Raw genomic sequence first — 6,751 nt, forward strand, 5'->3', positions numbered from 1 at the left:
AGCTGAGTTGAATTTTTTATCCGTATTTGATCGGACGAAGAAGAAAGTAGGTAGGTGGATGCACATACACACGCACATAGAAATGTATGAACAAAGAAGTTCGCAGCATCTCGGTTTCCGAGAATTTTTCATCTGGTGCTAAACAATTCCAAGTAATCCTCATCAAACACGAGGGTTGATTAAGAAGCATTTAACGATAAGGTTATGCCATTGTAAAGAAACATACTCAGCCATGCAAGACGTATTACTAGAAGATTAAATGATATGAGACTTGATTTCTTTCCTTCAACATAAAAAAAGAGGCTCCTAATTTCTTATATGATAAACATTAATAGCGGAGCCAATTATTTCGAAAATTTGAGGTTAATGTTAGGTGTGCATTTTTCAGAAATAATTGCTAAATTTTGACATTTTTCTTCTTTTTTTCTCTCTGATGGTGAAATTCATATGCTTACTGACAACGACACTCAATACAGCATTTCAGGCTAGTTTATCACTGTTGTAAAGCTCTGTGACAATATTAAAGTTGTTTGCAGGAATATTATGTCCTTTATTAGAACCAGATTTTTTAGTGATTTTGTGTTTCCTCATAATACGTTGTTCACTTCCACTAACAAACGTCAGGTTAGGTTTAGTATTCATCTTTCTAGTTTGATAGAACTAGCTAGATCTGCAAGTTTTGCAACAAGCAAAACCAGTCGTTGCTTGGAACTCCACGCATAAATTAAAATATGTACCACATTTAATATTTGAAAGGAAAATTTATAATTTAAATTAAGGATGGAAAAAAAGTTATAAGCTTTAAAATAACTGGTATTATCTTATTCCTGCTGAAGTGTTTTCTATTTAGAAGAAAAACATGCTTAACATATTGAATGCCTGGGCCATCTTTGTTTCTTTAGTTCATTAATTTATATGGAAAAATATTTTTCGGTTTTCTATGAAACGTATTGGGATTTTAATGTTTTGATTCTAGTGATTTCTTCTCTAGACTTATTTAAATGTTCTTTACTTCGTGAAAATTAAATTTTAATACATAAAATTTTAGTATTTAATAAATCGAACTTAAGTAACACTAGTATGTGTGCACATGAGTGTACGCATTTAAAAAAAAAAAGGAAGGAACTTCAGGTCATTTCAATCTCGACTAATTTTCTGTATTTAGGTTGTTGAGGGGCTAAGTCAGGTCATTTTAAACTTCAGTATCTTTGCATATATTTTCGATGTTTCCACGAACTAATGAATATTCCATTTCCTATGTGTCATGAACCGGCGAATGTGCAAAATCTTAGTTGAAATTAAAAGTCGTCGATTTTGAGTTACTTCGCAAACTTAATGGAAGCTTTACACATGTCTAATTGACATTTTGTAACATTTAATATAAAATTATGTTATTTTTATGAATCATCAATGATGCATATATGTATTGCTGTAGTCTGTAGTCTTAAAGTTGTTAGACTTCATATTACGCTATGTGTAAGTACGGGAAGTCTTAGAAAACTACTTCCATTCGACCATCCATCTGCATGTCTGTCGATATGTACAAAGCATGTCCAGAAAGTAAATTCAATTTCAGGCAACGGTGTTAGAGTAGGCTCAAGAGCAGTCCTTTCGTAGTGAATTCAAACAATGTTAAAGAAAATCGAAAGCGTATAACGAGTACACTTAGTTATACAATATTTCAGTTGCACTTAATGTGTCAGCAGCTGAAATTCACTGTGAAATTGGTAAAGTGTATGGTGAGCAGATCGTGAGTGCCATAGTTCTGGAGATGGTTACCACAGTTTAACGGAACACGGAACAATATGAATGATAAAGAATGCTTGCAGAGTTTGCCTGAGACACATTCCCTCGCCATACGAATAGTGCAGACTTCATTCCGTCTGATTTTAATCTCTTCTTGCACATGATAGCTTTCTTAGCTGGAAAATGAAATGAAATATGCCGGTTAGACTAAAGGAGACGGTGATGATGAGTGAAATGGTGGAATGAGGAAAGTGGGAGGAAACGAGAGAACCCCGAGAAAATCCACGAGCACGGAGTTTGTTCACCACAATGTCCACACGGCGCGAGCTGGGATCGAACCAGGGACCTTAAGCACCAGAGGTAAACGCTCTACCACAGAGCCATCGCGCCTCCCTTTCTTAGTTGGAGTAATCTTCGAGGATGACTCTGTGGTCAAACAAGCTGTCACCATTTGGCTATCGTGACAGGTAGCATGCTTTTCAACATGAGTATACAATATATGTATGGTATCTCGTTACGATAAGCGTTATCAATGGGAAAGGCAAATATGAAAAGTAGTGCAAAGCGGACAATAATTTTTTGTTTAATTAATAGCTAACCTACGCTGTCTACTCAGTGCATTGTTCTATTATGACCATGAATCTACTTCCCACTGTGCATGTCTCCTTACTGGCACAAGTAAAGGATAGGGACTCATAAATGAGATGAATTGCTACAAATAGATGTTGGAGTGAGTTTGTAGCAAATTTGTAGAAGTAACAGGATACCAAGTGGAAATTATATATATATATATATATATATATATATATATATATATATATATATATATATATATTAATAAACCCATATTCGTCCGAGTACGTGTCATTGCGTCTCTTGAGACCTTTGAAGTTGCCAGCATGCAATATATTACGTCGTCCTACTGGAAGGTGAAGACCAACAAAGTCTTCAGATAAAGTCGGAAGACAGAATTTACAACAACGTCTTGAATAATTGAAGCACTAACTGAATTCTCCTGAATGAGCACAAGAGAAGTCTGTGATATGTAGTTATTCTTACCCATACCAGAATACCAAACATGGGTCTTGCAGCATGAGAGCGAACACACACTGCATTTTTCAGCTAAACTGCTCATCTACTGGTGCACACACCGTTCTCATTGGGTCTGAAAGGGAATATATTCTCATGGTCCAACACCGTTATTCTGCATTCACCTTGTCCATCCACTATTGCTTCTCCCAATACTATCTGTTTCCATAAATCGATTTTTAGTACTCGTTTACGCATGACTGATTATATTGGCGGTTTCCTTCCTGCCAGTCACAGTTGCAAGAACGATACTTCTTTCTAGGCGCTTACTAGTGTTTCAGAGCAACTCTACTCTAGCAATCCACTGCCTCCTATCATGTATACAAGCATTAGGCCACTGATATGATGACCCTCGAAAGCAGCAATTCTGAAGAACGACAGTCTGGCTTCTTGCAACATGACTACACTGCCACTTTTGAATTTACATAATTTTACAATAAGCATTATCTGCCATTGCAGACATAAATTGTAAACCACATACAACGGACACACTCATACAACTACACGCGTTGTGTTGTTCGATGCCCTTCAATCTACTATATAAGTAAAATTCTCCTTGCAAACTTACGATAAGCTTGCCTACGGTAACCATTGTGCTGTTGAAAAATTCTAAAAAAGATTAACATTTCCTTTACAGATGCATATTTACCGCTTTCAAATTGTTCAAATCGGATTATGTATATGGATTTTTTTAAATGTGTTTGCACCAATGTATTTTAAAATGGGCTAGTATATACATGTATAATGTACTTAGTACCCGGTAGGTACATAAATCAATTAATATTATGTATATATTTCTTTTTTAGTTATTCTTTATTCATCATCAGTAATGAAGAAGCTACTGTTCGTTAAGTAAGAATAGTGTTCCATCGTGAAAATTGAATTCAAATGATACATTGAAGTGTAAACTCTGAGACAACTAACTACCTGTTGATCATGTTTAATCATCAATCTATGGGAGACGAACAAACTTGGTTTCCAGTTCTCCAGCCACCTCCTTGGCCCAGAAGCTACCGCTTACCAAATGGTGTCCCTCCTTACGGTCTACCAGAACAAATTAACCCATTTGCATTTCCACCTACCTTTCTACCGAGAATGACCGTTGCTCGAACTGCTCCACCATGCGCGGTTCCTCACAATCCTTCGCCGTGCCCATTTCCATGGACGCCTCCCCAACCTACTAACTACCAAGCATCTGGGAACAACGCATTCAATACTAATTTCAACACATTTAACTACCAAAACCCGACACCGAACTTCCATTTAGCAAGAATCGGGAATTACGGCTTTCAGTTCGTACCAAACATAGTTCGACCAAATATAGTATCCAGTAGTAATAATATTTTTACTCAAGATCCAAAATTTATAATATGTGGATATAGAGAAAATACTGTTGAACCTATAATAATACAAGATAATCCCTTATTAAATGAGGATGAGGAGGATGAGATGGTACCAGCAACAGCGGAAGCAGAGACAAATACTGAACCTTCAAGTTTGGATGTTATTGATCCTATAAAACAGGGAAATAAAGGTTATGTGAGGAATTGGAATAAGCCAGTATCAAAAATGACAGTAGCAGAGACGAATACTGAATCTTCTCAATTAGAGATTGGTGTCCCTATGATAAACAAGAACAGGAGCTCTATAGTGACTAAAGATGAATCAGTACCAAAAATGATAGAAGTAGACAGAAACATTGAGTTTTCAAGCCCTGGCATGGTCTTATCCACTACAAGTAAAAATAGGGACAATATTATGAACCAGCGAAAATCGCTACCAAAAACGGCAGAAGCAGAGACAAATACTGAGTCTTCAAGCTTGGATATTGTTATTCCTACGGAAAATGAAAGCAGGAGCTCTGAAGCAAACCAGGATAAGTCAGGACCAAAAACAGCAGAAGCAGAGACAAATACGGAATATTCTAGTTTGGAAATTAATGCTGTCACGGGAAAGAAAAGTAGTAGCTCTATACTGAATCAACATAAGTCAGGACCAAAAACGGCAGACGCAGAGACAAATACTGAGTCTTCAAGATTAAATGTTTCTCTCACAAAAAATAAAAATAAGAACCGTGTAGTGATTCAGAATGAGTCGAAACAGAACACGGTAGAAGCAGAGACAAATATGGAATCTTCCAACTTGGAGATTGTCGCTATCATGGAAAATAGGAGTTCTATGGTGAGTCAGAATGAGTCAAAACCAAAAACTGTAGAAGCAGAGACAAATACTGAGTCTTCGAAATTAGATATGGTTTCTCTCACAGAAAATAAAAATAAGAACCGTGTAGTGACTCAGAATAAGTCGAAACAGAACACGGTAGAAGCAGAGACAAATACGGGATCTCTCAACTTGGAGATTGTTGCTGTCATGGAAAATAGAAGCTCTATGGTGAGTCAGAATGAGTTTAAACCAAAAACTGCAGAAGCAGAGACAAATACTGAGTCTTCGAAATTAGATATGGTTTCTCTCACAGAAAATAAAAATAAGAACCGTGTAGTGACTCAGAATGAGTCGAAACCAAACACGGTAGAAGCAGAGACAAATATGGGATCTCCCAACTTGGAGATTGTTGCTTCCATGGAAAATAGAAATAGGAGCTCTGTAGTGAGTCAGAATGACTCGAAACCAGAAACTGTAGAAGCAGAGAAAGGTACTGAGTCTTCAAGATTGGATGTTGTTCTTCTCACAAAGAATAAAACCAGGAACTGTGTAGTGATTCAGAATGAGTCGAAACCAAACACGGTAGAAGCAGAGACAAATACTGAGTCATCAAGATTGGATGTTGTTCCTCTCACAAAGAATAAATACAAGAACTGTATAGTGACTCAGAATGAGTCGAAACCAAACACGGTAGAAGCAGAGACAAGCATGGGATCTCCCAACTTGGAGATTGTTGCTCTCATGGAAAATAGAAATAGGAGTTCCGTAGTGAGTCAGAATGACTCGAAACCCAAAACTGTAAAACTAGAGACAAATACTGAATCCTTAAGTTTAGAAGCTATTGTTTCTAAGAAAAAGAAAAATACAAAAAGAAGAATATGCAAATCTTGGTTTAGGGAAAAACTTACTAATATAACGAAATATTGTACTGAACCAGATATTACTCTGATTCTACTGGAAACAGCAGAAGAAGAATTAGAAAAAAGTTATAACGAAAAAACTTTATCAGCTTTTCCTAATCATACTCAATCTAGTAACTTAATTAGGACAATTCTTTCCTCTTTGAAATGGATACCTAGAAATATTATTACTTCAGCTGTCATTAGAGGAGTGCAATGCTCCGACACCAATCAGCATTTGTATCTCTCTGGTTTTCGTACGTTTGAATATTTACCATGTAAGTATACAGATTGTCACCTACCTTCTCAAAACAAAATGTTACTTAAACGTAAATGTATTACAGATAGTAACGAAGAACCAACATCAGGTTACGAAACGACTAAAGATTTGGAAAATAAACCACATTCATTTATGAAAACATATAAAACGCTTACAGCTAGTAATTACAATCCCATTCCAATATATGATACGTCGTATAGAGACAAAAATCAAGAGACTTTCGCGCGTCATAAAAAGGACGACAATCTAGAGGAAGTTTTCTGTTCCATGAAGAAGTGTTCATGTGGACAAGATATTCAACTTGACCATTTATCAGATCTAAGACTTTGTAACACTTTTTGTAGAAATAGTAACGGAGAAAGTTATGAGTGTACCAGGAAGACCAAAAAGAGTTCTCGAAAAAAATCCTCTTCTTTAGCGGAATTTTCATGTGGACTAACTGAAAATAATCAAACCCCTGTGCTAATGAAATCTTCGCGTAGGGATGTGAAAGGAAATCAACAGATTTATGTACCTACGAGTAGAAAAGGAACTTGCAATATATCATCCATTTATTGTAACCAAGAATCTAACA

At 36.2% G+C, this 6,751-nt stretch overlaps 1 non-coding gene across 1 annotated transcript; it reads right to left on the bottom strand.

The window, feature by feature from the left end:
• Positions 1-2,064: 2,064 nt before the first annotated feature.
• TRNAQ-CUG (transfer RNA glutamine (anticodon CUG)) lies at positions 2,065-2,136 on the bottom strand. Its single transcript has one exon. It is a non-coding gene; the product is annotated as a tRNA-Gln (tRNA).
• Positions 2,137-6,751: the final 4,615 nt, after the last annotated feature.

Source organism: Thermobia domestica, chromosome 18 (assembly GCF_964235325.1).
Source record: "Thermobia domestica chromosome 18, izTheDome1.hap1.1, whole genome shotgun sequence".
Taxonomy (NCBI): domain Eukaryota; kingdom Metazoa; phylum Arthropoda; class Insecta; order Zygentoma; family Lepismatidae; genus Thermobia; species Thermobia domestica.